The 22487-nt window shown below is 41.2% G+C and overlaps 1 non-coding gene across 1 annotated transcript; it reads right to left on the reverse strand.

Moving 5' to 3' along the window:
• Positions 1–4585: 4585 nt before the first annotated feature.
• Positions 4586–4692, reverse strand: LOC131252203 (small nucleolar RNA R71). The gene has a single exon (XR_009174236.1). It is a non-coding gene; the product is annotated as a small nucleolar RNA R71 (small nucleolar RNA).
• Between the last annotated feature and the right edge of the window lie 17795 nt (positions 4693–22487).

Here is a 22487-nt window from a genome sequence, read left to right on the forward strand (position 1 = left end):
TACAAGATGCGACTTAGGGTCACGTGCAAACGCTGATTACAGGTCGCGAGTTGCCAGAATTCGACCGAGAGGATCATGGAAGTCTAAGGAACGGCACGGGCTAGGATACGTGCCTCACAGTATCCAAGAAAGACTCATTCATAATCATATGACTCAAATAAATTTAGAGATATACCAAATGGATGTAAAAAATGCATTTATCAATGGAGATCTGAAAGAAAATGTATATATGATTCAACTAAAAGGTTTTGCAGTTGATGAGTCAAAACATATGGTTTGTTTCAATCTGTTTACAGGTTGAAACAAGCATCACAATAGTGGTGCCTAAAATTTAATGAAGTGGTTTCCTCATGGGGTTTTGTAAAAAATACTACAAATGTGTATCTATGTTAAAATTAGTGGAAGTAAGTTCATTATATTAATTTTATATGTCGATGACATTCTGTTGGCTAGCGGTAATATTGAGAAGTTATGCAATATTGAGAAATTTTTATCTCAAAGATCTGAGATGAATGATCTTGCTAATGCCTTATTTGTCATCGACATTGAGATGCACTATGACATATCACGTGGACTGCTTAACTTGTCACAGATGGCCTATATTGATAGGGTACTTAAAAGGTATGGCATACAAAACTATACTCCTGACTAATCGCCCATTGTAAAGGGTGAAAATTTTGACCAATTCTAATGTTCAAAGAATGATTTAGAAAAGAATTGTATGAAAGATTTTCCATACGCATCAGCTATACAGAGCATTATGTATATTCAAGTCTGTATGTGACCAAATATCACTTTTGTAGTTGGAATATTGAGTATCTTTCCAACCCAAGGATGCAACATTGGATAGCAGTTAAGAAGGTGTTACGCTACCTGAAGCGAACAAATGACTTCATACTCATATATGAAAGGTCTGACCATTTGGAGTTGGTTGGATACTTAGAAACAGATTTTGTTGCTTGCTTAGACACTTAATGAAATTGTGATAGGACCTCTATCATTGAAGTATAGATATATGTCCAAGTGTCCTAGAGGGGGGTGAATATATAGGATTTTTAAAACTTTAATCATTCTTAATGTTGAGGGTCAAATATTGCATATCAGACCCATTTATTGCATGAATTTACAAGCATGACACCGTTTAATAGCCTAATTTAATTGAATTTGTGATGCAGGGCGTCTTCATGAGCTTGGACTGGGAAAGGACACTAAAAAGCATGGATTTACCGATCTGATGACACTAAAGCAGGGGACGGACTCCAGAAGACCAAGAGCGACGAAATTATACACCAGGGGTCCGCGGAAATCGAGGAATCGAAGCTCAAGTGGCCTGAAAAGTGTCTAAAATGCAAGATCATAGGGTTCCCACCATCTGATCAGTTCGAAACTTCACACGTGGCTTGAGGACCATAAATAAACCGTACACGTAAAATTTCAGCCCCTGGATCACTGTGGAAGTGGCCCAATGGACAGATCAGCCCTTTAATCATTCTGTGGGGCCCGCCTGATATCCGGATATGCTTCAAAATTGTTCTACACGGTTTAAACCACGTGTCAAAGCGGATGGACGGAGCAGATTTCTCACGATCATCACACTGGACTCTATATACACAGCGCGTGTACAGAGTGCACCGCTGCCCGCGCCGCACCGGACGGTCAGCCCGGTCAAAGACGGGCTGACCCGTCTTCTTCTTCCGCAGCAACAGCGGACGGACGCTGTCCGTCACAGTGGGCCCCAATCAGCGCTTATTACGAAGATCTGGACCGTCCATTGTGACGAGAGGTTGGGGTAGACCCTCGCCTAGGTGTCTTTTTACCACCATGGAAAGTTCTGCATAATCCTAACCGTTCAATGTATGATGAACGGCGGAGTAGAAGATACAGTGGGCCACACTAAAATCAAGAAAAAAATGCGTGTTTCTTACTGTTTTTTCGCCACGAGTCGAATGAACGGAGAGGATTCTCTTTATGACAGTGTTCATGGGCTCCACTGACAGCCCAGCGCAAGGTCTGCGCAAGCTCTGTTCGCAAACAGAGCTTGCGGACGAAACTCAGTGGGCCACCATCATTACCCTTCTCGATGATCCAAGCCGTTCATCTGCTCTGAAAGGCGGCCAAGACCTTCACCTAGGCGGAGAAATTGCAAAATACATCAGACAGCAGATCTTAACCGTTCAAACATAAATTAGACGGCAAATCAGAAAATCAAGTGGGCCACATCAACATTGAAATAAAACCGTCCATCTCAGACTAGTTTTTCGAGATAAATCGAATGGATGGGACGGATTCTACTGATATCATTGATCGTGTGCCCCATCAACACCACAGTGAAAAGGAAAGTTGCGTCTCTACTACGCGTAAGGGGTTTCCGCAGCTAGCTCGACTGGGACTCCAGCTCTTCTCCGCCCCTGGTTGTATAAAAGAAAGGAGGGGCAGGAGTGAACGAGTAGAGAGAGGGGAGCCGGTTTTGGTTGTGAAGGAGAGAGGGGAGGCTGAGTTTTAAGGCTGCTGGAGAGTAACAGCGGCTGGGATTTCTGCTGGACGTGGCTGAGGACGTGAAACAGCAGAGGAGTTGGAGTTTTAGACGCGAAGAGAGAAAGAGACAGGGAGTAGAGTGGTGTTTTTTTTCTTTTCTTCATTGTTTTCTTCTTCTTTCTTTTTCTCTATTCTAGTATGAGATCTAGCCCAATCATGAGTGGCTAAACCTCTCAGCTAGGGCTAAGGGGTGAAGCTTGTAGCCTGATGGGAGAGATATTGCTGGTGCCCTTTGATTAGATTGAAGAGATTATTTTTGATTTAATTTTATAGAAATATTTTTTAGTTTTTAATGGCATGTTGTGACTAAAATTACAATGGGCTTGCAATGGCTTTGAATATTTCTTTCCTCTTTTTACATTTATGAAGTCAGGAAGCGCTGTTGTTCATCATTGTCCCATGGGCATGGTAGGATGATAGTACCTTCCTGACCTTCATGGCATGTTGATTGATTGATATTTAGATTAATTCTGTTGTTTGCTTTGTCTCCTGGGCATGGTTTGGTGATGGAATCCATTCTAATTCATACACCTTTTATCTCTTGAAACCTATATCAATGGCAGTTCAGTAAATTTCCATACTTTGTGATCCTGGCATAAAATCTCCCTGATCTCTACAAGTGGATCCGCTGAATCCCTAGCTTATTTTCTCTGAATTCCTTAAAGTTTTAGATAATTCTTCCACAATTATTCCTTAATTTCTATTTGGTTTAGATCACATCTTAGTCTAGTTCTATTTCTACCTAGTTTCAGATAACGTACAAGTCTCAGTCCCAGTGGATTCGACCTCGGTCTCACCGAGTTTATTACTACATCACAACCCTATACTTGGGGAGTGAACAAGTTTTTGGCGCCGTTGCCTGACGTTTTTTTGAAATTAATTGGTTTTAGGATTAGTTTAAGATTAGGATTTTACTAACCTTAGTTTTATTTATTTATTTATTTATTTCTATTTGAGTTCAAAACTAACTTGTTTCCTATTTTATAGGATCTGGACATAAGTTTCTCAATTGGTAATTCCTTCCTCATCTCTCTACTTTTTCATATTTTTAGAATTAGGGTTTAAATTTTAGAAATTTTCTAATTCTAGCACTTTTAGAATCTAATTTATTTTCCTAATTTATTTTTAGAATATTTTTAGGAACTAACCTTCTTATTTTGTAGGCCTTTAAGATAGAAATTTCTAATTCGGTACACTCTTTCCCTACTCCCTATTTTTCAATTCTCTTTTAGTAATTTACTCTCTAGTTTAGATCTTTCCTAATTTACTTTAGAAAATTTCACTTTCTTTTAAGAATTCCTTCTTTTAGAAATTAATTTGCTGTTATTTTTCTTCTCTTTTTAAGAATCTAACTTATTTTTATTTTATTTTGCAGGCCCTTAACTTAGGACTCCAATTTGGTAATTTCTTTCCAACTCTCTTTTTCTTTTTAGATTTCCTTTTCCTTTCTTAGGATTAGACTTTGAATTTGATTGAGGGCTGCGAGTGTTTCATGCCCAAGTGGGCCCGTGACAACACTCGACGTCTCTTGACTGAAGGAGGATTAGTTGAGGGGTTGACTATCCATCGCAGGACTAGACACCGCTCGAAATCCCCTGAGTTAACTGAAGTTATGGCTGAACACCAACCTCCTCTACTTCCACCCAGGGTGGAGGATACCCAAGATGAGAATGAGGTGCAACAGGCACCCCCGCCTCGTACTTTACGAGATTTTCTACAACCGGCGGGAGTGAGTACGCCCTCATGCATGATTTTTCCTGAAAACACAGGACAAATGGACATCAAGCCAGGAGTTATCCAACTCCTTCCCAAATTCCATGAACTTGAATCTGAAAGTCCATATTTACATTTGAAAGAGTTCGATGAAATAATAGCTACATTATGTTTTCCTAATGTATCTGAAGATACAATTAGGCTGAAACTCTTTCCTTTTTCCTTAAAAGAGAAAGCTAAGACGTGGTTACATTCACTGCGTCCTAGATCCTTTGGCACATGGAACGACATGCAGAGGGAATTCATAAAAAAATTCTTCCCACATCATAAAACGATTACCCTCAGAAAAGTAATCATGAACTTTGCCCAAAAAGAAGATGAAACATTCTTCCAATGTTGGGAAAGGTTCAAAGATTTGGTCAGTTCATGCCCACAACACGGATTTGAAACGTGGCGCATTACAAATTTTTTCTACGATGGACTGACATCTTCCATGCGCCAAATGGTCGAGACAATGTGTAATGGAGAATTCATTAATAAAGATGTCAACGAGGTATGGGACTACCTCGACAGTTTGGCTGAAAAAACACAATCTTGGGACTATTACCCAAAGTCGAACACCACGTCTAGGCCAACTCAATCAAAGGAGAAAGGTGGATTATATCTCTTGAAAGAAGAGGATGATCTCAAGTGTAAAGTGACTACGCTCATAAGGAAAGTTGAGGCCATGGAAGGAAAGAAGGATAAGGTCAATGAAATTGTTTGCGGCATCTGTGATTGCAACATTCACACAACTGAAAACTGTCCTACAATACCTGCCTTTCGAGGAGTGTTGAATGAACAAGCCAATGCCGTAAATAACTATCAAAGACCTTTTACTGGACCTAACTCTAACACATACAATCCTGGCTGGAAAAATCATCCAAACTTCAGTTGGAGAAATGGACAAACGGCGACTCCTCCAGGTTTCTTCAATCAAAATCCAAATCAAGTGAAACCTCAAGAGGAACAGGTTCAAAATCCCATACAAGAGCTGGCTCAGGCAATGCGGGGAATCACAGATTTTATGCAAAAGATAGATTCTCGTATGACGGTTATAGAAAAGGGGATGCTTCCTGCACAACCTATCCCCAATCCTAAACCGCAGTACGAGAATAATGATCCCAGCTCTTCAAATCAGATGGGGCATGCTAAATCCATCACCACTCTTAGGAGTGGGAAGATCATTGATAAAACTCTTCCGGTTAGGCCCGAAAAGCCTCAAGAACCAGAAGAGGACAACAATGATGGATCCACTGATGCCCCACAAAAAGTGGAACCGAAACTTCTAGAGAAGCCAGTTGCTCCATTCCCCCAACGGTTGGTTTCACCAAAACCTCTCTCTAACTCTCAGGATATCCTAGAGGTGTTGAAACAGGTGAAAGTCAACATTCCTCTACTTGATGTCGTTAAACAGATACCTTCATATGCCAAATTCCTAAAAGACTTATGCACGACCAAGCGACGGAAAATTATTCAAAAGAAAATCTTCTTGACTGAGAAAGTGAGTGTCATCCTGAAGCAAGACGTGCCGCAGAAATTCAAGGATCCCGGTAGCCCAACCATATCATGTGTAATCGGGAACCATCGAATTGATCACGCACTTCTTGACTTAGGAGCGAGCGTCAATTTGATTCCCTACTCGGTATACAAACAGTTAGGTTTTGGTGAATTAAAACCCACCCTAACCACACTACAACTTGCTGATCGCTCTGTTCGTGTACCAAGAGGGATAATTGAGGATGTGTTGGTCCAAGTTGATAGATTTTACTACCCTGTAGACTTTATCATCCTGGACACCGAACCCATCAATAACATGAGCACTCAGATTCCCGTCATTCTTGGTCGCCCATTCCTTGCCACGTCAAATGCAATTATCAATTGCAGGAATGGTATCATGACTATGTCTTTTGGAAATTTGACATTGGAGTCAAACATTTTTTTCAATAACGGCAGCAACTCAGAGGATGATGACGATTTCCACGACATTAACATGATTGACTCTTTCGTGGAAGATACGACACCTCTGACCTTATCCTCTGACCATCTAGAGACGTGCCTGGCCCACTCCCATGATTTTGATGATGACATGATTAGGGAGACGTGCGCCTTGCTTGATACTGCACCGGTACTTGAAGTTAACCGGTGGAGGCCACAATTTAAAGAATTACCACAAACCGATGTAGTGCCTCTACCGTCTAACCTCAAGCCGCCGAAGCTTGACCTAAAACCTTTGCCCTCTGATTTGAAATATGCATATTTAGGTCAAGATGAGACATACCCGGTGGTGATCTCTGCCCACCTGGAGAAAGAACAGGAGAGTATGCTTATATCTACTCTCATTGAGCATAAAGGAGCCCTAGGATGGACGATAGCGGACCTCAAGGGAATCGATCCCTCGATTTGTACTCATCACATATACCTTGAGGATAATGCAAAACCGCTCGGCAACCACAACGTAGACTAAATCCCAACATGAAGGAAGTGGTTAAGGCCGAGGTTCTTAAACTATTAGATGTGGGTATTATATACCCTATATCCGATAGTCAATGGGTGAGTCCAACTCAAGTGGTCCCTAAGAAGTCCTAATCACCATCGTAGCCAATGCTAATAATGAACTCGTGCCAACTAGAGTCACTACCTGGTTGGAGAATGTGCATTGACTACGGAAGTTGAATACCGTCACGAGGAAAGACCACTTCCTTTACCATTCATTGATCGGATCCTGGAAAGGTTACTGGTCATTCCTATTACAGATTTCTTGACGGGTATTCGGCTACAACCAGATAGAGATAGCCCCCGAAGACCAGGAAAAGACTACATTTACATGTCCCTACGGCACCTTTGCCTATCGAAGGATGCCATTCGGACTATGTAATGCCCCGGCCACCTTTCAGCGATGTATGCTTAGTATTTTTTCTGACATGGAGGGGCCAGATTTAGAGGTCTTCATGGACGATTTCTCTGTTTACGGTCCATCTTTCAGCAAGTGCTTGGAAAGTCTTAAATGTGTGCTGAAAAGATGTGAAGAGAAGAACTTGGTACTTAATTGGGAGAAGTGTCATTTCATGGTTCAGAAGGGAATTGTCCTTGGGCATATCATCTCGTCCAAGGGAATCGAGGTAGATAAGGCAAAAATCGATCTTATCTCTAACCTACCTCCACCCAAGAACATTAGAGACGTGCGATCCTTCTTAGGACACGCAGGATTTTTTACAAGCGATTCATAAAGGACTTTAGTCTCCTCTCTCGTCCATTATGTAATCTTCTTCAAAAGGATGTTCCGTACGAGTGGACTGAGCAATGCCAGGAAGCTTTCACCAAGCTTAAAGGCACATTAACCACTGCACCTATCATGCAGCCACCCGACTGGAACCTTCCTTTTGAGCTTATGTGCGACGCTTCTGATTATGCTCTTGGGGCGGTCCTAGGCCAGAGAAAAGATAAGAAGCCCTACGTCATTTACTACACAAGTAGGACTCTGAATCCCGCCCAAGTGAACTACTCGACTACGGAAAAGGAACTCTTAGCCGTAGTGTTCGCCTTGGACAAATTTAGGTCCTACCTGATCGGATCCAAGATCATTATATATACAGATCATGCGGCACTGAAGTATCTTCTTTCTAAGAATGATTCTAAGCCCCGCTTGATAAGATGGATCCTTCTACTCCAAGAATTTGATTTGGAAATTAAAGATAAAAAGGGAGTAGAGAACGTAGTGGCCGATCACCTTTCTCGCCTTAATACCTCTGATTCCCTTGAGGCGACCCATATCAATGACATGTTCCCTGATGAACAGCTGTTCAGAGTCTCCCATTCACCTTGGTTCGCTGATATTGCTAATTATCTTGCTACAGGTGCCATACCGACACAGTGGAGTGCACAAGATAAGAAGAAATTTTTCACCGAGGTACGCAACTTTTTCTGGGATGATCCTTATCTATTTAAATATTACCCAGACCAAATTCTAAGGAGATGTGTACCAGACGATGAGCATTAGAGCGTCATCTCCTTCTGTCACTCAGAGGCCTGTGGTGGTCACTTTTCTGCTAAAAAGACCACGGCCAAGATTCTGCAGTGTGGCTTTTACTGGCCCACTATGTTCAGGGACACTCATGAGTTTTGCAAAGCTTGTGAGCGTTGTCAGAAATTGGGAGCATTGTCCCGTCGAAATATGATGCCTTTGAATCCCATCCTTATCATTGAAGCATTTGATTGCTGGGGCATCGATTTCATGGGACCATTCCCCCAATCGTTTGGAAATCTGTATATTTTGCTCGCCGTGGATTATGTCACTAAATGGGTTGAAGCGATTCCGTGTCGAAAGAATGACCATCGCACGGTCATTAAATTCCTGAAAGAGAACATCCTTTCTCGATTCGGAACGCCTCGAGCCATCATTAGTGATGGGGGCTCACACTTTTGTAATAGACCATTCGAGAGCTTAATGAAGAAATACGGTATCTCTCATAAGGTGAGCACCCCATACCATCCACAGACAAGTGGACAAGCTGAGATTTCTAATAGGGAAATTAAACACATTTTGGAGAAAATGGTTAACCCTGATCGTAAGGATTGGTCAATCCGATTGACCGATGCTTTATGGGCATACCGTACCGCATTTAAAACTCCTATTGGAATGTCTCCCTTTAGACTTGTCTATGGGAAAGCTTGTCACTTGCCCGTGGAGTTGGAACATAAAGGTGGGCGATCAAAAATCTTAATTTCAATCTTGACAACTCTGGCTCGCTACTCAAACTTCAATTGAATGAAATTGAAGAAATCCGTAATGATGCGTACGATAATTCGAGAATTTACAAGGACAAGATGAAAGCATTTCATGACCAACACATTTTGTGAAAATCATTCACGCCCGGTCAGAAGGTCCTTTTGTACAATTCTCGATTACATCTCTTCCCGGGTAAGCTTCGATCTCGTTGGACCGGCCCTTACATTGTTATTACTGATTTTCCTCATGGGGCCGTTGAGATAAGAGATCCCAACAATGGCAAGGAATTTAAAGTCAATGGCCATCGATTGAAACCATTTGTCGAGAAATTTGATTCAGAGGACATGTCCATGCCCCTGACTGATCCTGTTTACCAGGACTGATCTCCTAGTCCGATGGAGGTATAGGTAGGTTTATCGCTTTCATAGGATTATGGTAGTTGCTTTTGTCTGGCTGAAGACGGTAAACTTAGCGCTCCTGGGAGGCAACCCAGCTTTTGTTTTTATCATTAGCTAGTTCAATGTTTGTGGGTAACATTCCTGCAAACCCTCACGAGACTACAACTCGTCCACTAGGGGTAACCTAGGGGTTTAAAGGCTTGTTGCATGCGCTAAATGCAATCGAGAGCACCTGCGAAAGTGGTATAGGTAGAATTTTATTTTTGTTATTTTTATTTTTACTTGGATTCCATGCTGCGATCTCTTTGAAAGTCTCTCATGATTCATCATCCAGGTACTATCTTCCCTTCACTTTTTCTTTACTTTTGTTGTCCTATGCGCATTCCATACTCATATCCTTTACATTGAGGACAATGTAGCTTTTAAGTTGGGGGTGGGAGATTAGGTTACCTAATCAGTATTTTCTTGAGCAAAAATTGTGAAAATTTTTAAATTTTCTCTGGACTTTCTGATGAATTCAAAGTGATTGCACGACCATCTTTGATTTAGAATTTCAGGATATGGAATGTTGGTGATTTACTGCTCTTGGATTCAGTTGCTCGTTAGATTTCACAGTTAAGTTTAATCCATGATTAGAAGTTGTAAACATTGATTGAGTCATGATTTCACATGTCACATCTCGCTTACACATTAAGATTTCAGTTGAAACTGAAGGGTTAATTTGGTGATCAGTAAGAACCAACTTGAACAATTGCCCGTCAAGATCAATTAAAAGGAAGAGATACCGTTGAGAAAGGTTAGGCAAAGAATCTTCACTATAGGTTTGCTCCCTATAAGTGTGGACTTCATTCCCCTTCTTGGTTTTTCGTTTAAAAAAAAAAAAAAAAAAAAAAAAAAAAAACTGAAGGAATGAAAAGATGATCTTTGAGGCAAGCTTTGGTTATTATGAATTCTCTTATTGATTACCGACGATACCCTGAAATAAAGAATTGAATATTAATGTTGAAAGTTGGGACTACACTTTACATCTGTGGAACTCAATGTTTAGGATTATTTCTAATTAAGGGACTAATACTTTGAATGAAGCTTACCATGTGTTTGAGTCTAGGAGAGAGTAAGGCCCAACATTCATGAATTGTTGAATTCTGAATATCTAGATTGTTTTCCAAAATCACTCGAGTTCATAGAAATTCTCCTGTAATTCTCAACTTATTTTTTCGCATACTTTGCTCGGGACTAGCAAAATGCTGGTTGGGGGTTGTGTTGAGGGTCAAATATTGCATATCAGACCCATTTATTGCATGAATTTACAAGCATGACACCGTTTAATAGCCTAATTTAATTAAATTTGTGATGCAGGGCGTCTTCATGAGCTTGGACTGGGAAAGGACACCAAAAAGCATGGATTTACCGATCTAATGACACTAAAGCAGGGGACGGACTCCAGAAGACCAAGAGCGACGGAATTATACACCAGGGGTCCGCGGAAATCGAGGAATCGAAGCTCAAGTGGCCTGAAAAGTGTCCAAAATGCAAGATCATAGGGTTCCCACCATCGTTCGATTCGAAACTTCACACGTGGCTTGAGGACCATAAATAAACCGTACACGTAAAATTTCAGCCCCTGGATCACTGTGGAAGTGGCCCAATGGACAGATCAGCCCTTTAATCATTCTGTGGGGCCCGCCTGATATCCGGATATGCTTCAAAATTGTTCTACACGGTTTAAACCACGTGTCAAAGCGGATGGACGGAGCAGATTTCTCACGATCAGCACACTGGACTCTATATACACTGCGCGTGTACAGAGTGCACCGCTGCCCGCGCCGCACCGGACGGTCAGCCCGGTCAAAGACGGGCTGACCCGTCTTCTTCTTCCGTAGCAACAGCGGACGGACAGCGTCCGTCCGTTTTTCGGTAGTGGGCCCCAATCAGCGCTTATTACGAAGATCTGGACCGTCCATTGTGACGAGAGGTTGGGTAGACCCTCGCCTAGGTGTCTTTTTACCACCATGGAAAGTTCTGCATAATCCTAACCGTTCAATGTATGATGAACGGCGGAGTAGAAGATACGGTGGGCCACACTAAAATCAAGAAAAAAATGCGTGTTTCTTACTGTTTTTTCGCCACGAGTCGAATGAACGGAGAGGATTCTCTTTATGACAGTGTTCATGGGCTCCACTGACAGCCCAGCGCAAGGTCTGCGCAAGCTCTGTTCGCAAACAGAGCTTGCGGACGAAACTCAGTGGGCCACCATCATTACCCTTCTCGATGATCCAAGCCGTTCATCTGCTCTGAAAGGCGGCCAAGACCTTCACCTAGGCGGAGAAATTGCAAAATACATCAGACAGCAGATCTTAACCGTTCAAACATAAATTAGACGGCAAATCAGAAAATCAAGTGGGCCACATCAACATTGAAATAAAACCGTCCATCTCAGACTAGTTTTTCGAGATAAATCGAATGGATGGGACGGATTCTACTGATATCATTGATCGTGTGCCCCATCAACACCACAGTGAAAAGGAAAGTTGCGTCTCTACTACGCGTAAGGGGTTTCCGCAGCTAGCTCGACTGGGACTCCAGCTCTTCTCCGCCCCTGGTTGTATAAAAGAAAGGAGGGGCAGGAGTGAACGAGTAGAGAGAGGGGAGCCGGTTTTGGTTGTGAAGGAGAGAGGGGAGGCTGAGTTTTAAGGCTGCTGGAGAGAAACAGCGGCTGGGATTTCTACTGGACGTGGCTGAGGACGTGAAACAGCAGAGGAGTTGGAGTTTTAGACGCGAAGAGAGAAAGAGACAGGGAGTAGAGTGGTGTTTTTTTTCTTTTCTTCATTGTTTTCTTCTTCTTTCTTTTTCTCTATTCTAGTATGAGATCTAGCCCAATCATGAGTGGCTAAACCTCTCAGCTAGGGCTAAGGGGTGAAGCTTGTAGCCTGATGGGAGAGATATTGCTGGTGCCCTTTGATTAGATTGAAGAGATTATTTTTGATTTAATTTTATAGAAATATTTTTTAGTTTTTAATGGCATGTTGTGACTAAAATTACAATGGGCTTGCAATGGCTTTGAATATTTCTTTCCTCTTTTTACATTTATGAAGTCAGGAAGCGCTGTTGTTCATCATTGTCCCATGGGCATGGTAGGATGATAGTACCTTCCTGACCTTCATGGCATGTTGATTGATTGATATTTAGATTAATTCTGTTGTTTGCTTTGTCTCCTGGGCATGGTTTGGTGATGGAATCCATTCTAATTCATACACCTTTTATCTCTTGAAACCTATATCAATGGCAGTTCAGTAAATTTCCATACTTTGTGATCCTGGCATAAAATCTCCCTGATCTCTACAAGTGGATCCGCTGAATCCCTAGCTTATTTTCTCTGAATTCCTTAAAGTTTTAGATAATTCTTCCACAATTATTCCTTAATTTCTATTTGGTTTAGATCACATCTTAGTCTAGTTCTATTTCTACCTAGTTTCAGATAACGTACAAGTCTCAGTCCCTGTGGATTCGACCTCGGTCTCACCGAGTTTATTACTACATCACAACCCTATACTTGGGGAGTGAACACTTAACTGAAAATTCTACCAATTTTATTATGAGTTAAGTAGGATCATCAAGAAGTTATTTATATTCAACTTCTAAGATAGTGAAAATCTAAGTATTGCATTATATCAAACATGTAGTGTGCATAATGTAAACATTTAAATACTCAAAACATATAAACACAAATAATCATCACAAACACATCAATATATAGTGGTTCGGCTATGTGCCTACTCCACTCCCGGCTGATGCACTCTACCTTATAGTGTGTCAAATTTCATTATCCAATGGTTTTAAATCAAGTTAACCATAAAACTTCACAACCTACAAAAGGCATTACCTATACAAGGCAATCACACATGCCTACACAAGACAAATAAACCCTACATAAGGACTCTATGCGTATTTGTAACACCCCGCACTTCTGGTACGTGGGTGTTACCACTTAAACTGTATCATGGGATTTCAAACTCGACTAACAAGAAACTTAAATCCAACGAATGCAGGATAGGGCTTCCAATCATTGTTAAAACCGTCCATCAAAGGCCCTAGACGCTGAGTTGAGCCCTACATCAGTCAAGAAGGTAACCTTGATTAAACATCTTAAGTTAAAGCAGTTTCTAAATCAACTAATTATAAAGAAACGGAATGATGCTCCAGTGATAGACCTTCAAGGGCTAGTGGATAGCCAACTAAGCACCCACTGCGTCTCAAATTCACATTTAACTATTGAAATCAATTATTAAACCGATCCAACCATTGTGTCAAAGTGTAATGGCCGTAAAGTGGCCTAGTACGTATGATATGGCCCACCTGGGCCTCAGTTCCGCCCCAAACTGGGCTAGGAGGTGGGGCTTCTAAGGTGAATGGACGGGGTGGATTTATCACAAACATCGCAGTGGACCCCACACAAAGTGCGAGTGCACCCCATGTACCCGTGCATGATGTGCACTGGATGAGCCAGGCGGGTCAAACTGGCTTTGACTAAGCCAATTCACAAAATGCAGATTTCTCCCACTAAAATGCCTTTTAAAAACTGACGAACATCAGCCCTCAAAGTGGCCCACCGTGGCCACTATCTGAATGATCCAAGCCGTTCATCAGATCCGTGGGGCCCATCCAACTAAAACCCTATAGGATTTCGGGCCCATGCATAGGAACATGAATTTGGGATTGGAACTGGTCAATATCTGCAAGAAGAGCTAAGATCCTTGGATGGTGGGCCATCAGGGGGCCACATGAGTGAACCAATATCGGTTTGGCTAGGCAATCCTAGCCATCCATTCTCTGTGAGAGAGCACATTCACCCATTGCTAAAAATGGTCGGGCAGCCGTTTGCAGCAAGGAAAGAAGAAAGGGGTCTTTCCCTTTGGGGAAATGGACACTGGCACACTTCTGGCCGTTCCCTGGGCCACATAGAGCAATCCTAGCCTTCCCTTTAAGGCGGTACGAGTTGATGGAGAGAAAACACTCCATCTCTTGAGAAAGTGACGAGATAGGGAATGTCTCATGAGATGGATTGAAACTCATGTTAGAGGCCTAAAAAGTGGGCCCTGCAGTGATTGGCAGTCCCATCTGGTCTGCTCAAACGAACCAGATCATAATGAAATACATTAGAGAGTGATCTGCCATTAACGGCTACTCATCTTCTCCGTTAAACCACCCAACCCATGATCACGAGATGGGCCCCGCCAGGGATAAAATTTTACTTTCCTGGTGGGCCATTGCAGTGGGAATCCATCCTCAGGATCAAATGGACCCCATGAATTGTGGATTTTCGAAGATGGCCCTTGCAAGAGCCGTTTTCTCCCTAGTCGTTGGAGCTCTCTCTCTCTCATGCCTATAAATAGGCTACTGTTGCCCTCAGGATTTGCACCAGAGAGAGAGGAGAAAAGAGAGAGAGAAAAGAAAGAGAGAGAGAGAAGAGAGGGAGAGTAGCAGCAAGTGAAAGGGAGAGAGGAAGCATGGGTGCAAATTCGGTGCTATACTGTGTTGACCCGGCCTGATCAGACTAAGTCGAGCCAGTGCAGACCATTGGCATCTCTGAAGGCATGGAGAGCAGCCGCTCAAATCCGAGAGCTGAAATCAGGACCCCACCTCCATCAGGTAATAGCCGAAACTTGTTACAAGACCAAGCCCTGGCACTGAGTTCGAACTCAGTGGGCCACACCCTACACTGGTATTGTGGACCGTGCTTAGGGCCGAAGTAGCCTTCACCAAGCCGTGCACAGAGCCAAAACCGAGCCTTCATTAGGCCATATTCAAAGCTAGAATCAGAACTTCATCAGGCCATGTAGGGGGGCTGAAAACGTCCTCCAACCAGGCCTCCAGCTAGGCCAAAGTTGGACTGAAACCAAGCTGAAAACAGGCTTGTAAATGGGCCATGAAAGGATCTGAAATCAGGCTCCAACTGGGCCTTGATCTGAACCAAAATCAAGCCTCAACCAGGCCCTGATTTGAGTTGAAACTGGGCCTCCAATTGGACCACAATCCGAGTTGCAACAGGCCTCTAAATGGGCCAAGTCTGGACTGAAATCTGACATCCATAAGGCTGTGTAAACAGACTGAAATCTATCCTACATTGGGCTGTGTAACGAGTTGGAATTCGACATTCACTAGACCATAGAAATGCTAAAAATGGGCCCTCAGCTGGGCCAAAAATTTGGCAGAGAACAGGTCTTTAGATGGGCCTTCAATCTAGCTGAAAACACCCTTCAGTTGTGCCACTATCTGGACTGAAACAGGCTTTTAAGTGGGCCATAAATGAAGTTGAAATCAAACCCCAGTGGGCCACACCATAACAGGCAGGTGCCATGCTGCAGATAGGTGGGCCGCATTCCAACCAGCCCAGTGGGCTGCACTCTATTAAATACAGTGGGGCACATTTGAGTTGGGACGTTATGGGCTACACTCCGTTCAAATATAGTGGGCCCCAAGGGCTTTCGAACGACCAAGCTGGGCCAAAACAGGCCAACATTAAACAACAGTATTGGCCTGGTTCAAGGTCCAGCCATCCTCATTCTTAGGCCACCTTTGAGACCATAGGCCAGGGCCGAGTTCAGCCCAGTCTTTGGACTCGCAATGAGTAGTTGCGGCTGGGCCAGAATCAATCCAGCCCTGACCCATCAATAGGCAATTGCAACGCAGTCACTACTAGGCCAGGACGACCCAGCCCAAGCGACCTTCAGGGCCACCATTGGGCAAAAATGGTTGGGCTGAGCCAGGCCCAGTTCGAGCCTCGGGTATTAAGAAACTTCAGGCCAATTTGGGCCACAGTTTTAGGGCCTCAATTGGTGGGCCTGATCACTAGTGGCAGGCCCAGTCTCCACCTGAATGGACCCTTACAGCCCCTACCTAGTTGTAGTGGCTCAAATTGCTAGGAGCCTTGAAAATTAATTATCTAATTCAAACTCTTGGTTTGGGAATGACTCTAGGTAACTAACCGTGCGATATTGGGCCGCAAGTTAATCACGAGAATTTAAATCGAGGAAGGAACTACTACCCGAAAGGTAATGAATTTCTTTCCCTTGGGCTTTCCATCTCCAAGTTAGGCTAAGGATAGTTTTATTATAACTACGAATGATAACCAAGAAATGGTAAATCATTTGGGTAGTTGTTTGAACTTATGCCTTATAAGTGGTTTGATACTTGGTTAGTTTACTTAAACTTATGTTTTAAGAATTAATTAGAATACTTGGATAGTCTAACTCATGCCTTAGAATTGATTAGAATATTATCTGACTAGTTTACTTTATCATATCTTAGAAATGATCAAACCATCTAATTAGTTTACTTAAAATTGAGTAGGATACTTGATTAATTTGCTTAACCAAATGTCTTAGAATTAGTTTGAATACTTGATTAGCTTATTTTGAAAACCTATCTTAGATCTACTAAAACACTTGATTATCACATGTTATAAGAATTGATTGTCTAGTTACTCAAGTACATGAATCACTTGATTGGCTTCCTAGAGATACATGTTTAGAACTAACAAGTCATGAGTACATGACCCTTGAATTATATGCGTACATGAGTTTTACCTTAAGTATTAAATTATGCCTGAATCTCCATGTCTCACCCTCATATGATTGTACTGGTTGCGAGTCACATATTATTTGGAATCTCTCTATGGAAACCTCTATTTAAAGAGAGTCCGTACTTAGGGTGTAACGGAACGGATTGCAGTAAGATTAGACCCTCAACATGGAGGTTATGGATAATGGTAATTTAATTCATGGGATTTACCACCTATGGAGTGATTCCATCTACCTGACTATGGAATGACCTTTTCAACATTTGTTATTACTGTTGTTTACTCACAATTGAATCATACATACTGTCTCACTTTAGTCGCTATATTTAATGTTTTCAATGTTCATTCCTAGTCGGCATACGATGGCACGGAGAGTTGATTGGCCACGTGTTGATGAGTTCTATACAAACCGTAAGGCGGTAGACTCATGGGCCGGAGATGGTGGTCATGGGACACTATGCCCGAGCCGTCGGCCTACAGTGGTGACAAGCCCCCGTAGTGACCTTGAGTTTTACTAAATCGGCTAATTGTAATTGGACTAATAAAGGCTTGGCTAATCATGCATATATGGCATATCCAGACCATCTTCTATCGATTTACGTACGTGATGTACGATAGGCAATCGTTATGCGGTATATGATGTGCTTCGCTAACGGTCAGCCTTTGCGTGGGTAACAAGCTCAACTTCCGAACGGATGAGCATCCCCGGGTCGATGATGCATACATGCATCCATGCATATAATAAGACTGCATTTACTATGTTTTGGTTGCCCGGATGTTTTTATGTTATTTCTTATCTAGGGTGGTGGTGTGTAATCTTGAGGGGAAATCACACTGAGTTGGTCACTCATTCATCAATGTTCAACCGTATAGAGGATACAGGTGCAGGGATGGACGAGTATGCAGTGGATCTCAGGACCGCTACCGTCGTAGTGGAGGAAGAGTCGTACGAGGATGAGCCACACCAGGAAGCGGCTGCTTACTTTGGGCTAAATCAGTAGATTAGTTGTTTATGTTTATTTTAGTAAACTTTGAAACTTGAGTTTTTGTATTTGGGCCCAAGCTGTGTGGGCCAAGATATTGTTCTCGCTTTGATTGCACTTATACTACGCTTGATTTCCATTAATTGCACTTTGATCTTGCATTGACTACCATTGGATTATCTGCTAACATCCGGATTTTCAGGAAACGAGTTGCATACTTGGGTCATAAAAACTGGGGCATTACAGTATTCTTCCGTCGGAGGCCTACAAAGGGCCTTAGTGAGTTTGAGAATCAGACTCTGAATCTCAATCTTACACAAGAAAAGGTTTTCAGATCTTATGGACTCTAATAACTTACTTGTAAGTAGGTGAGCTCTGTTTCTAGTACATTCTGAAGATGATCTCCCTTATTGATGAAGAGTCTTTAGCTCACTTGATCTGCAATATCTGTAGATGCTTCCTATGCAAGTTGTTGGTTGTTGAGTCAATGTATTTTAATGAATCTCCTCTATTAAATGTAGGTCTTTAAGTGTAGATGAGATTCCCAAATGTCAAACATTCAGAGGATTCCAGCTCAATGATTTACCAATTATAAATGAGTTATTGGAAGATCCTTGAATGGTAGAGTTCATTATTCAATCTAATCTATTGATTCCTCAATGATTGCATTTAAGATAGGGTTGAAGGATAAACTCCCATGAGAAAAGGAATTTAAGATGGTAGGAAATATTCTTGTAGTAATAACTCTTTTAAATCTCACTATTTTTCTTTATACAAACTAAGAAACCAAGCCTCTAAATATAAAGGCAAAAATCCCAACAGTAAAAAAACAGGCAGATTCTGTCCGTGTTCGATGTCATCGAAGGTCTCCTTCGATGTCATCGTGTAATAGTTCGATCACATTGAGACTTTCACTAAAATTGCTTGTAGCTTACTAGACAATCTCATTCAATTGTTAGAAATTTGAATTTCGATGTCATCGAAGGCATTTCGATGAAATCGAGGAGTTCAATTTATTTTCTGTAAAACACTCTAAATAAGTCTGGTCTATGATCAATGTAATTGAACATACATTCGATGTCATCGAAATTTGAATTTCAATGTCATCAAAGGGAATTCGATGTCATCGAAGAGTTCATGATTTTTAAATAGAACTCTCTGGACAAGTCGAGTATAGGTTCAATGTCATCATGCATATGTTCGATGTCATCGAAGTTTGAATTTCGATATTATCAAATATAGTTCGAGTGATCGATTATTTAAGTGATTTTTAACCTGAGCTTGCTGGACATATGGGTGTTATTTTTCGATGTCATCAAGATAGGTTCGATTTCATCGAACATGTAATTAGTTTGATGTCATCGAACCCTATTCAATGTAATTGAGATTTAATCCAGATTTTTGGTTTGGTTACTGGACAAAAATTAGTCAATTTCCGATGTCATCCAAGACTGTTCGATGAATCAAAAGTTGCATAAAACTTGTGATTTTTCATTTGTTCTTGCAACTTATTTTTCTATTTTCTAATCTTCCAGAGATGTTTTCCTAATTGATTTTAGGATAGATTAGAATATTTTTTAGGGGATTATTACCTGAGGTGTTTTGGTCATGGGATGTGAGGTTTAGTTTACCTTTGAAGATCTTTGAACACTTTCACTTTGTTGAGTCTTCAACTTGTAGTCTTTCATATGAGGCTCACTGGACTCTATGACTCAACCGTCATGTTAATTGACAAATAAGGGCACTTTCACTAAGAAGTCCACTTCTGGCTATATTTTTATGATGGTTGGAGGGTTGTTTCTTGAAAGAGCATGAAACAGACAACAACGACCTCATCCACCATGAAAGATGAATACGTTGCATGTCATGAAGCTGCAAATTAAATAATATGGCTATAAAGCTTTTTCTAAGGTTTGTGGGTATTGGAGCAATTTCAAAATCATTGAGAATATTTTATGATAACTCAATTGCTCTAAACTTCTTGAGTAACAACAAGCATTCAACAAAGTTGAAGCACATCGACGTCAAGTATTTTGTTGTGAAGGAAAGAGTTTAGAATTATCAAGTTTTTGTAGAGTTCATTGGCACTAAGTAGATGATAATAGATTCACTCATTAAAGGGCTCCCTATCACATTATTTCAGGAGCATGTGAGTTCTGTGGGTATTATTGATCTTACATACGTACTCAGTTAGTAGGAATTTAATTCAATTCATTATGCACAAACATTTACAGAGAACTCATTTATACAACTTTGATAATTTTATTTATTAAATTTGTTTCTTTTTCTCATTAAGTAGGTGTAATTTTAGTTTAAATAAGTGGAATTTAAGCCTTCCACACTACATATGCAATTTTCATACCACACTTTCATGAACTTAACGCATGTTGTTAAGGGTGGTAGTAATTTGTGACCGTGATTCATCTCACTTCACAAAGATTAAATGTTGTGATAACTATCACGATCCAATGCTACTAGTCTGGATAGATCAGATTGTAGAAGCATTACTCGTATTATCTGATAGATACATTGGTTAACCATTCAAATATTTTCTTTTAAAATGATAAAACGTGTCTTGCAAAATGTTTTTTAAAATAAATCATGGACATTGATCAATATAGCCGAAGTGGAAAAATATAAGACTTCTTAAGGTGGACCTACTTGATCAATGACTTGGATTTACCTAAGGATGGATATATGATTGAACATACTAGCCATTGAAAACGTGTTAGAGATGGCACGCTTTGTTACACCATATTAATATGGACTTGGAATGTTAAGTGTGGAGTCACAAACGAAAGTGAGTTTCGATGGATTTTTAATAGATTAAAAAAAAAAAAAAAAAAGCCCCTCCCATGTCCAACTTTTATAAAGAGTGACTGGGTCCCCACACCTATAGTGATTGGGTCCCCACGCCTACACCGGATCAAGGACACAAATCTCTCCAATTCATTAAGTTCCTCTAAATGTGTAAGGTGCGGAAGATCTAGTCTGCACTACTCATCATATGTCTTCTTAAAGAGGTATGCAATTTCAATTTGATATTTTGATTTAATATCAATGCATATATCAATCTCCTATTCTGCCTGTCAAATCACAATGACTAAGTGGGCATATGAAGGCATGACCTACGTTACGGTGAAGAAAATGATTTTATGTGTGTGAGATACACTCCATCAATTAGAAGAGTCTGTCTTTATTTAGCCCTGATGTGGACATGATACCCAATCATTTAACTGATGACCCTGACACGAGGAAGGAAATGGGCCATACAAGTGAATTTATAGGTTTTTATTTTGAACAATCTCGGTTGGTGTGGCCCACCCAAATCTTGATGGGCGGATCTGATGTTCATTTGTCCCACGACATGGCTCTCCGTTACTGCATGTCCATAATCCACAGGAACCACGGAGCCTGTGCAACAAAAGAGAAAAAGAAAAGGAAAAAGGCCCACCATGACGGATGTTTGGCATAAACTCTTTTCATCAGTTGCGCCATATAGAATGACATAGCATGACATGGGCTCAAAAATAAACCCATCCAAAACTCAAGTGGTCCACCATGATCTGAAAAAACAGACTTATCCAAAACTTAAGTGGTCGCCTACGGTTAAAACCTCCATGGAACCTACTGTGATGTTTATATGCCATCCAAGCCCTTCATAAAATAATTCATATTGGGATGTAGAAAATAGCTAAATTGACCTGGGCCGAAACTTTAGTGGGCCCGAAAAGGTTTCAATGGTGGGCATTCCCATCCTCATTGTTTCTTGTGGTGGGGTCTACTCTGAGTTTTGAATGGGTTTGATTTTTGGGCTCGTGTATTAACATGAGCTAGCCCAAATGATAGACGGATTGGATGCCACACACAGCGCAACGGGCCATAGATCTTTTTGTTGCAAGCATACAATGTTGTGGAGAGATTTGGGAATAAGACATTCACGCAAGGCAGCTTTAATGAAAAGCTCTGTAAGAAGGGTGCCCGAATGTAAATTCCACAATGATAACGTGATGCTTAAAAAAAAAATAAAAAAAATCCCTTTTAAAAATAGTAGAGATTCCTCAACCATGCACATGGATGGCATGGGAGTACGTGAATACATCAATTCAGATTGTCTAGACCGAGTTGACTCGATTGTGAGTGTGGCATAACTCAATAAACTTCATTAGAAGATGATAGTAACTATGTGATTTTGCTATTGAAATTTGGGCCATTCTCTATTTTAATTCCAACCATCCATTTGGTGTCATTTTGGACATCCATGATGTGCACAACAATTTGGACGGTCTAAATATCATACATGAACGGCACATGTGAGACTACGAGTCACCACCATTTTACAAAATGGTGACAAGCTATCATAGAAGTCTAACAGTAAATTGATCAAGTGCTACAGTTCATTCCCCTTTCATGTGACATAATGCACACCAATTGGACATTTAAATGGGGCCTTATAGATAGGAACTAGACCTGAACCCAACCGAATTCAGTCCGTTGAGTTGGGTTATTAA

The sequence above is a fragment of the Magnolia sinica genome, chromosome 7 (assembly GCF_029962835.1).
Source record: "Magnolia sinica isolate HGM2019 chromosome 7, MsV1, whole genome shotgun sequence".
NCBI lineage: Eukaryota > Viridiplantae > Streptophyta > Magnoliopsida > Magnoliales > Magnoliaceae > Magnolia > Magnolia sinica.